Raw genomic sequence first — 11,934 nt, 5'->3', positions numbered from 1 at the left:
ACACATCCACCGTATATTCATGTTGCTTTACATTACACAATGCTTGTAATGTGTAACTCATCTTTAAACGTTCATGTACATCTTTCTTCTCATGTTTACATGTACTTTGGGTCCTCCCTTTTTTCATGACGTCAGTTATTGGACAGTCAATCACATTGCATGTTTACATTGTAAACGTTGCATTACAAGCACTTCAAGCTAACTTATACACACATCTACACTAGTTAATCATTGTGACACCTTTCAAACTGATTCTATAGCAACTATCCTCATTACATAAATGTATGCATATGCACACGAGAATTCATTGTTGTGAACATGTGACAATAACATGGCTAATTACACATATTACAGCAAACTTTTTCCACGTCAATCTCAGGCTTTTTGTCTAATTACATGACTGACTGTTGCATTCAGAAGTGTTACATGCATTGCACATTACACTAATAATTTTCAAACAATGTTTGTACAAAGCTTCACGTTATATCATTGTCAAATATCATGATTCCCTTCTGAATACACAGAACAAATACTTCTTATATCAAATGGAGACAGCTTGGGAGCCAAGTACTTTAATATGTTAATGTAACACCTTGCATTTTACTATGTCACCTGACATCATCACATACCTATTTAAAGGACGCCCATTACCTGCTCATTCACAGCTACTCATTTCAAAATGTTGCGATTGTTTAGGAGACGTCGGAACATTCTTTTGCATGAGTGGCTTGCTGATCAAGAGAATGACATAGGGCAAGGGAGGGACAGAGCCAGGGACAGTGACAGGGACAGGCACGCGGATACGACAGGGACAGGGAGAGGGACAGGGCGAGGACAGGTAGAGGGATAGGAGATCAGAGGAGAAGACAGAGGAGACAAGTTGTGCCTCGTCCGCGTGTGTACAGGGAGAGAACCCTGTTAGATGGGATGAGTGAGGAGGAGATAGTAAGTCGCTATCGTTTGAGTTCAGCAGCAATCTTATCTCTTTATGAAGAGATAAGGGGAGATTTAGATTTTTTGACAGCCAGAGGTCGTGCAGTCCCTGGGCTTGTTAAAATGCTGTGCTCATTACATTATCTTGCTTCCGCGTCATTCCAGACAACAGTGGGCATAGTGGGCGGGTCTCGCAATCTACATTCTCGCGGGCCTTTACCCAGTTTCTCTATGCACTCAATAGACGCGCTAGGAATTATATTCATTTTCCTACAGAGGCGACAGAGTGGCTGGAAGTCAGGAATGGCTTTTATAACATAGCAGGGATACCATGTGTGCTGGGTCCAATCGATTGCACCCATGTTGCTTTGATTGCACCTATTCAGAGTGAGCATGTTTACCGCAACCGTAAGCACTACCATTCACTGAATGTCCAGGTGGTATGTGATGCCACGATGAGGATAATGCATGTGGTACCCAAATTCCCTGATTCCAGTCACGATTCCTCTATACTGAGGAACTCTTCAGTCTTCCATGCTTTCGAAGAAGGACATTTTGGACATGGTTGGCTGCTGGGTGAGTACATATTTGGATGTTGTAACACCAAACACATTTTTGTTTAGGAATCATTTCATTGTAGAATCTTATCACTAATGTAAGCTTATGTGTGCTCCATTGATTATAGGTGACTCAGGATACAGGATTAGGCCCTGGCTCTTGACTCCAGTGCTAAACCCTCAAACTGAAGCAGAGGAGAGGTACAATGCAGCCCATATATCTACGCGATCTGTTATAGAGAGGGACATTTTACCTACTCAAGACCAGATTTAGGTGTCTCGACAGAACTGGTGGGGCTCTTCTATACAAGCCTCAAAAAGTGTCTGATATTATCATTGGCTGTTGCATTTTGCACAATGTGGCACTCACGCATAATGTACAATCAGACCTAGCTGAGGCTTTGGTAGAGGAGCATCCCACCCATGTAGCTGCTGAAAATGAACAAACAGCCAGTGGTGGCCAGACACACCAGAATCTCATAAATTCCTTTTTTTCTTGTAAGTAAAAACATATATTTTCATAGTACTACTTTTATATATTAATTATGTAATATTAACACTAATTGTTTTTTACATAACCTTCTGTTAGGACACAGATGAATATGGGTTGCACACCTTTCTCTTCTCTGCTGTGTGCACAAAGGCATGTGGCACCGGTATGTTATTGTTGCACAGGTTATATAATCCTTCTTCGATTGTAAATTAGTTGTATGTATGTGAATACAACTGGTGTAACAAATGAGTAATTGCTTAGCATTGTGTTGGTGATGATGCTAACACAATACACATAGTATGGCCATAGTCATTCATTCTTGCAGTATGCTTACATACAATGTTATTGTTACAGTGTAACATGCGCATCCATATGATGTGTACACCAGGCTGCTTTTCATTTGTTATGTGATAAAATATACATGGTGTTTCACATTTAACACCAAATACACACTTTGCTGTGTTGCTTACGTTAGTGAAGATGTCATGTACATGTTTGAAATGTATATATTGTTCCATTGTATTATAGGTATATCATCTCTATGACTGATCATGGTATGTATATGAACTGACATCTGTCATAAGATGTGCCTACCTCAATATACGTTTAATTATACGATGTTAAAACCCAACATATTGCTACACGTTAAATTTTACATACATGTAGTTTCTGAATCATGTACATGCGTTTACCTACTATTGAGGTTTCATGAGCATTGTAATAGAAAATGATTAGTGCCATTACATCACATTTAATGTATGTTCCCTTAAAAATTCCATTAATCTAATATAGAGGTGGGTGGAGAGAACGGGATAAATGCTGATAGTTTTATCCTTACAGGAGATGATTAATCACGGATGCAATTGACTGATCATAACAGTCCATGCATGAATGCCTGTAATCACACCAATGTTTGTACATCTTATATGTTGCAATGTATGTTATTAGTAATGCTGTACATTATTAGTAAAGATTACTTTAGCATTCTCACATGTGTATGTATAAGTCACACATCTGTGTTGATGTGACCTACATGTAACAAGTGTCAAACTGTTACATAAACCCAGTAGTGTCTCAAATTTTAGTGTAATTTTGCATTATTAATTTCAGCCAATGAAATGTTGTTAATATAGTTGTCATGTAATTCATGTCACTTCATCATTATTATGATGATCATTTACAAGTAGTCTCAACATATGAACGTCAATCACGTGCACATTTGCATAGGCACACTTTTCAATACAACTGTTTGTGTCGGTATCAATTTGTGTATGATGCATGTATAACACCGTCAAATGATAACATCAGCTTTATTATGGTAGCTTATATCATCATATTCACTTTACTATGTATGTGTTGAACGTTTAATAAACACAGAAAACTACAGTTAATTTGCTACAAGAAATATACACATAAACGTAATTGTTTACATGATGTTGACCTAATATTCATAACTGCATGCATTGTAGTTGACCACTACATCTTGCCAATAACATTATTTGCAGCAGTCCAAACCATTTTAACAACATTCCCATGTTACAAGAGAATTTTTACATTAAATGACTAGTTGGTTGTAAGTCTCCTTACATAGTTTCTACATTTATACGTTCCATTACACAATATACTACACAAATGTTTGTTCAGAGTGGGAATGGTTGTTATATATAAAACAGACCATGCCATATAATGTTAGTACTAAATAAAGAACACACACTAAATTTTCTAACTGCACTGTTTAGCAATATCATTATGTTAATTATGTGCTTATGCAATATAGGCATAATTGGATCACATTTTGTATTGTTATTTAATATGCGCGGCAAGCAATATCTAAATAGTTCCATATGTAGTATATTAGTCGGTCGCTCCTCCTCACAATCATCTCATATAACGTTAGACTCTTCTGAAATGATACATTGATCCCATTGAATCTTCACCGACATCTCTGAAAAACAGCAAACACATTATGGTCAAAGATGGCACCTTAATATATGTGTAGCCGTGACAACGCGTTACACATCTCTATATGATTGTGTATATCCACGCGTTAATCACTTATATGTTAGAACTACAAGGTTACAACTAAACATCATTATTGATCATTTTGTTAATTGTGTTGCACGCATAACTATGTATATGAACTGTCCGTTGGCTATATACATAAAAATGTGCGCACACATCTTACTGTGCGAACGCACTTCACGATTGGGTCGACTAAGTGTTAGCGCATGCGCAAATCAATGCGTACGTTGTGCGTACAATACATGTTATAAATACCATTAACCATATAATATTTATTTCAAATCCAATGAAGGCGAAACTACATTCGTTATAAACGCGTACTTCTATAATCTTTTTAAACAGACGTGTGTGGACGGAAACAACGGCCGATCACACAATGCGCGAATCCAATACGTGTGACGTCATGTTAAGGCAGCGTGAAGTGCACGCAAACACTCCTCCCACAGAATTAACATTGGCCTTACGCACACTGCATGCCCACAAACACAGACACGCACGCATGACACAGTGCAGTGACCGTAACTATAAAAAACCGACACAGCCAATAGGCTTTGACGCGCGCAATGTCGGTTGGGGGCGGGCCTTACATCCGTAATCCTTTTTAAGGACGCCTTGGCACATGACAAGGGTCCCAAGTCATATGTGGCCGACCCGGTTTTTTTTTTATAGATGTTGCATGATAAAGAAACAGGTGTGTGTTGCAGTTATGGTAACATGTTGCTATTATATGTTTTAAGAGATAGGAAAGTAGGAATATGTATTGCGTGACCAATGTGTACTAATGTTTCTGGTTCTAGTATATTGTAATAGGAAACAATGTGTTTGTGACCGCTACATGTTATGCAGTCTGCAATGTAACGCTGTATCCACGCATTTAAAGTAAAAATGGTGGATAGACAAAAGTTTACTTTTTTAACGGTGAGTCAACGCATAACGATTGTTATATTTACCATTCTTCTAGAAGTAACACTTCGTCTGGCTGCAACTGCTCGCTCCAGAAAGACAATGCATTTGCATCCATGCTTGAGCCAACCGCTGAATCCTGGATGACACACATCTCCATGAGGCGCTCATAGGAATCGCCACTGCCTTCTTCAAACAATTGGTCCGGAGGTACGTTCATTTCTTCGTGTAGCCATTCGAATGCGTTTGCAGCAGAAAGGCTTTGTAAAACATCATAGCAGTTATGTTCTTGTAGCATGTGTATTTCAGGAATGGAGGGTGCAGATATTGCAGCAGGTATCGATTCACACGGAACAGTAATAGCGGATCCATTGCTATTATTAGGAATAAATATGCTATTTATCAGAAGATATGTGCCATGTTCCATGGTGATTTTAAATTGCGGTGCAATATGCCAAAATCCATACCTTTCATGTAGGTTATCCTGCACATGTTCAAAACATTCATTTGTTGATAAAGTGAATCTTACCGAGGATTTAAAATTTCCCGACCGGCCAGGGTCTTGGTAATAAGGATATTTTGTTCTGATCAAATCATAGATCTGGCCCACGTTGGCTTTGTTTTCTTGAGTTGATATGATCGCCTCCGCAATCATTACTTTATACGCTTTGTGTGGATGCATGTTGAGAATTAGATCCTCAGCCATTGCAGCGTCTCAAATAATGTGAGTGGAGTTGTAGGTTCTCTCTTGAGAATGTGAAACGAGGTAAATGTTATCTGTTTTGTGGCTTTCTACTCAAGGCCAAAATAAGTTACATGTTTCACTCCTTTTTGCAAACACCAATTCGATTGTATAGAAATAATTGGCAGACATTTGTGGTTTCTGATTGCCATTTCACTGTGAAAGTCAAATTAAGGTTTTTTTATCTACATTCTCAAACAAGTGTCTGATTTTCATTAAATAACAATGTGGGTGAGTACAAAAACAGTGTTGGCATTATGAAAATAGTGCTTAGACATACATATAATGAGAAATACACACAGCTGCTAATGTTTTTTTGTGAATGCTGTTTTCCTACATTTCCCTATGTATCTTTCTGTCTGGTTAACAGAACCAGGTCTGGTTTGTGTCACAGATTTTAACTATGTGTGTATATGTAGATATATATATATATATATATATATATATATATATATATATATATATATATCTCATCAACACATATACATATGTATATTGTACAATATATATATGTCATGTCTCTATAACCAATATTGAAATATTTGTGTATATAACTGTATTACTATTTTGAAATGGTTACATATTACAGGGTTACTATGTTTGAGGGCCTACTACATTCAGCTGTGTCGAATTTAGATTTACCATCAAACAAGGCCTTTTGTTAGTTTATAAGGCCTGTAGTGTTAGAACCTATAATACATCTATTTAATCCAGTTGTACACTGAACATATTTATGCCACTAAGTAGGCCTTGTATGAAACCTATTTAAATGGTGATCAACATGAGTGAATTATGTGATTAATATTAATTTTAGGCCCATAGTGTTATAGGCTCAGATTATGTATATTTCACTAACATTAGGCCTTTATAATTATAATACTGTGTTTTAACAAGGAAGAATCAAGTGAATGTTGTGAAAAAAAAACTACCCGTTTAGATAGTTAATATATATATATATATATATATATATATATATATATATATATATATATACACAGTGGTTGACAAATCACCAAAAAATCTACTCGCCACACAAAAAAATCTACTCGCCACCTAGTACCAAACGTGTGTTGCTTGGGCCAATATTTACTCGCCCGGGGGTTAAATCCACTCGCCCGGGGCGAGCAAATGTATAGGTTTGTCGAACACTGTATATATATTATATATATATATATATATATATATATATATATATATATATATATATATATATATATATATATATATATATATAACTCTATAATTATATATTTTTTTTAACTATTAGTGTGTGTACATATATCCCTACATACTACATATATATTACTAAACATTCACAGATATGGGATTGAAACCAGTACTCATACATGATGAAAGGACAACATTAAGAAGGTTCAAGCAAGGTGAAGGTAAGTAATATTTAACACTTCATCCTGCTCTACACGGACAATAAAGATATTAGCAGTTAAATACATGTTTGATTTAAGTTGCATGTGAATAATATTGACATGCAATTACTAGCTAAAATACCTATGAAACACACCCAAATACAATGTTTTGCAGCTAAGTGAATTGCAGCTTCTCCAAACATAGCAACTGGGTAATGTTGGACCATTACTGAACAGATGATTAATACATAAATATAAATAAAATATTCATTCATTAGGACTGTTAATTTTTCCAAACCTTCACGTGTACAAGGACATATTTGAATGTTTGGAAACAACAGGTCTTCATCATACATACAATATTAATTAGATAATCTAAAGTGAACAAAACAAGGCCAAATACAGATATAGTTAATTATAACATTTATTATTTTTTTTCCTTTTGAGACCGAGTCACAGGCCTGTCTCTTGGATTTTTATTTTCCGTTTGGCTACAACTTTAAGCACAACAGAGCCACTTTGACTGGCCTGTGGCACTTCAGGGGCATGGCTTGTGGCCTGTGGCACTTCAGAGGCAGGGCTTGTGTCCAGTGAGTGTTCACGGCCAGGGCTTGTGTCCAGTGAGTGTTCACGGCCAGGGGGCTTGTGTCCAGTGAGTGTTCACGGCCAGGGCTTGTGTCCACTGAGTGTTCACAGCCAGGGCTTGTAGCCAGTGACTGTTCACGGGCAGGGCTTGTGGCCAGTGACTGTTCACGGGCAGGGCTTGTGGCCAGTGACTGTTCACGGGCAGGGCTTGTGGCCAGTGACTGTTCACGGGCAGGGCTTGTGGCCAGTGACTGTTCACGGGCAGGGCTTGTGGCCAGTGACTGATCACGGGCAGGGCTTGTGGCCAGTGACTGTTCACAGGGGCAGGGCTTGTGGCCAGTGACACTTGTGCACTGTGTACCAACTTGTTCACAACTGATGCTTGCTCCATTTCTTGTTTGGGTTTTTTGGTTTGTGTCCAAAAACTGGTCAGTAGTAACTGCTTGTGCATTTTTGTTTTTGGCTCCTCCTTTGTAGGTGTCAGTTCCAGATTTTCTACAGATGGCAGCGGTAGGGATGTTGTCAGGAACATGCAGAGAACTTTCAGCTACTTTACCGGTAACATCCCGACCTGGGGAATGAACATCAGATGACTGGCGTGAAAAAGTAGTAGCATGTAAACATCCATCCTCTGATGGTGTAAAGCCTGAATGGATGTGCTGCTGTAGTCATTCTCATGTGATTAGCTTGAGTTAGCTGAACAACTATTGCTTCTAATGACGTGGTTAATTTTTTGCATTTGTTTAGGCACTTCAATGAACACTCTATGGAGATGTGACAATTGTGATATCGTTTCTTCCTGCAGTGATATCATCCTTTCGTGCACTGACATCAGATCTGAATGGCGACGATTTTCTGCTTCAACAATTATTTCTTCAGAAGCTACTATTGCAGCGTATGTGCTAGTTGCTGTAGGAATAGCCTGTGTAACTCTTTGAATGGGAACCTCGTCATGGTCACTTGATTGCATTTCTGTGTCTTTGGCGGCATCATCATCATGATTATCATCATGTGCTAAAAATAAATGTACACATAATGAAATGGCATGTTAATCTGAGCTGTTTTACTATGTAATTATAGACTGTGATAACTAACACCTAACATGTTTTCATACGTTTTATAACGTCACATTAAAATGTACCTTGACTTACGAATTCTGTTTGGACTCAGTGTGAAATAAGAATGAATGAAAAGTTGTTAACAACTCACAACTCCTACATGATACTTAACATCACAAACACAATACATGTTGTGTAAAAAAAAATCATTTTCACTGGACAGTAAGTAATCCTATTTAAATAACATGTGCAAAACAAATAATGAACTTTTTTAACCTAACATATAGAAGTGAACATATTATATTTTCTGCACCTCATAACACTCCCCTTCCAGGTGTGATGAGCTGCATGACCCAGTGAAGACACTTGTTCCGTCTCAAGGTGACACATGTCCTCCAGGAGCAACTATATAGAACAATAACATCAGTTGTTAATTGACATGTGAAAATATTGAAGATAGAGTTACTGTATGTTGAGTTTTAATGGCTAACTAACAGCATCAGTTCCTGAACTGAAAATGTGTGTGGCAAAGTGAACATAAATATTTGTAATGACAATGTACATGCCAGTGTACTTAGGGCTTTTTAGTTCTGTAACATACAACAAACTATGTTTATGCAGTAATGCGTTAGGATAATATAATTAATATTGGACATACACTGCATATGTTGTGTACTCATATCACAATAATAATGTACATAACTATCATGAGATGAACTTTCACAATGCTTATCATTAAGAAAGTCATATTGGAAAAGTAATAGTTTTTGTTAGAGGATATGTGTGGTACATTAATAGAAGCTGTGGCACACCTGAATGTGGCTGCCACTCAACAACACAACACATGCTGTGTGTGATAATGTGTTGTTGATATCAGTTGAACTATAGATCTGAGTGAACGAATGTGTGACGTACGGTTTCATACCTAATGGCTTGTTGGGTGATTTAGTACCTAGAGTTAACCTTTCAAATGACTGTGATTACCTTCTGTTTGCTAGTCAGGTTGTAAGAACGGTAGTCCCTCCCCCAAAAACAGTAATCAACCAGACCTTTCAATTACTTCAAGCAGGTGAAAATGGGTGTCAACAAAGTTGACCGTAACATGACCCCTGTTATTTGGCTGTGTGCTGGACCCCACCCCCTCTGTTGACGTGTATGCTGTGATGACATATTAATTGCAGCTGCTTTAACAACAATGGTAGATGAGCAAAATAGTAGTCTGAAGGTGTGCAAGCTATGAAACACAATTACATAACATATGCGACGTGTGCCTCATTATGATGTCTGTATATGATATGAAGCAAAAAATGACCTTTTAATAAACCTCAACACATTTGTTAGTGCAAGTGATGTTTGTTGGACGTTGCATGTAATATATTAGATGCATGATTTGAAGAGGCAGTAATGTCGTGTTTGTAGGAGTTAAATAAATAAAATACACATTAATATTATATATATATATTTTCTGCACCAGTACCTAGTAATATTTTCTCATTAGCACTGTCTTACACATGTGTGCTACCCTGTTGTTCCCCATAATCGTCCACCATAAATTGCTTCCACTGCAGCAAAGGATTGTGGGAATTGACATGCAAATGAGCACGCAATGCCACGTGGTATATTATTTACTGCTTTAGTATCATTACAACTTATATGTATATTTAGTTTTATATATATATATATATATATATATATATCATATATATAGGAGAGAGAGAGAGAGAGACACAGTACATATATACATATATAGACTGTAGGTTACTGCTTATACTTGGGAAGAAGTACAAATAGCAGTGGAAATGTGTAAAATAACTGTAAGCAACTACACGCCTAGTACAGTAACATTTCTCACCTGCTGGAAATTGTGAGGAATAAATTCCGATGTCCCCTGTCACCGGGCAAACCCTCCACGACGACGGGAAGTAATTTTTCACGAAGCAGCTCCTCCAATGGAGTTAAGATGAGACGTTGTGCTGGCAGCCCACCTCCAGTGGCAGAAGCATGCACGCGTTGGTCTTGTATTTTCTTTTTTAATTTAGCCCTAATATCATCAAATCTCTTGCGACAATTCAGCTTGTCCCTGACCCGATTCCCACACACATTCACACCAATTATTATTTTGTCCACATTTCTTTTTTGCTTGATGAAACTTGTCCGCACTAGAAATACATACAAAATATATGACGTTAATTCATAATAATACAACCACCAGTTTCCTACACTGCTAGCTGTCCAAGAGATAGCAAACATGCTGGTTTAGGTGTAATATGTGAAGCACATGAGCATTCACTTCTAAACCTATACATGTAAGGAAGCTTGCATTAATATTGTATGTAGTTAGCGTAAAGTGAACGCCTAAGTTTTCTTGTCGTTGTAACGCATGATAAAAAGATGTGTTTCAACAATAATTAACATTGATAGATATTATGGACCCATATTTGCATATTAACAAAACTCACATGACCTAGGATCACATGTATTTGAAGAATGAATGGAAAGGTACACTTACCTACTAAATGTCCATACAGACTGTTATAGTGCTCCAGAATCCCAGTGACAAGAGCTGTATTTTCCTGGTCATTGAAGCGAGGATATACGTGGATGCTCCACACGTTTCTTCCGAGCATGTTTAGGCTCAGTAGCTTGCCTGCTGCTGACTGGACTCTCCCTTGTTCCAATGGAAGAGACTCCAAAAGCTGGCCACCAGCAAGCACGCCACCACCAGACACCCCATCAGCAACTGAGCCACCAGCAGCACTCGCACTCCCAGCAACAGCACTCACACTCCCAGCAACAGAACTCGCACTCCCAGCAACAGCACTCACACTCCCAGCAACAGCACTCCCAGCAACAGCACTCCCACTCCCAGCAACAGCACTCCCACTCCCAGCAACAGCACTCGCACTCCTAGCAACATCACTCCCCCTGAACAGTACGTTCACTCCGACGCGTACTCGCACGAGTAGCACTACCACTCACACCAGCATCACTCTTCCCACGCTTTGCGGGCATACTTATAGCACTCACAAAAAAACAAAAAACAATGTACAGCCAATCACACGAAACACTTCCACATACAAAACAAGACAAAGATGTAAACAAAACAACAAAGGACAAAGCTCTCACAATACACAACAAGTCTCTCAGTCCATATGCAAATATTAAATCTCCCAGCTCTGTGTGTCTCTCTCTCTCTCACTCCCAACAACACAGAGAATGATTACCAGTACACGTTGCCTTTAAATATGGCGCGCTATCCAATACATGCTTGCTT

At 38.1% G+C, this 11,934-nt stretch overlaps 1 long non-coding RNA gene across 2 annotated transcripts in view; it reads left to right on the top strand.

The window, feature by feature from the left end:
* LOC142492071 (uncharacterized) overlaps positions 1–8,723 on the top strand; it is a 41,391-nt gene extending 32,668 nt beyond the window's left edge. Inside the window, exons 2-5 of one of the 2 annotated variants that reach the window (XR_012800714.1) lie at positions 4,967–5,118; positions 6,970–7,038; positions 8,080–8,160; positions 8,350–8,723. This is a non-coding gene — a long non-coding RNA (uncharacterized LOC142492071). Of the gene's footprint in view, positions 1–4,966; positions 5,119–6,917; positions 7,039–8,079; positions 8,161–8,349 lie in introns of those variants that run through there. The other variant, XR_012800713.1, reaches the window with a different exon arrangement.
* Positions 8,724–11,934: the final 3,211 nt, after the last annotated feature.

This window comes from Ascaphus truei, chromosome 4 (genome assembly GCF_040206685.1).
Source record: "Ascaphus truei isolate aAscTru1 chromosome 4, aAscTru1.hap1, whole genome shotgun sequence".
Lineage (NCBI taxonomy): Eukaryota > Metazoa > Chordata > Amphibia > Anura > Ascaphidae > Ascaphus > Ascaphus truei.
This window is presented reverse-complemented; position numbering and strand designations above follow the sequence as displayed.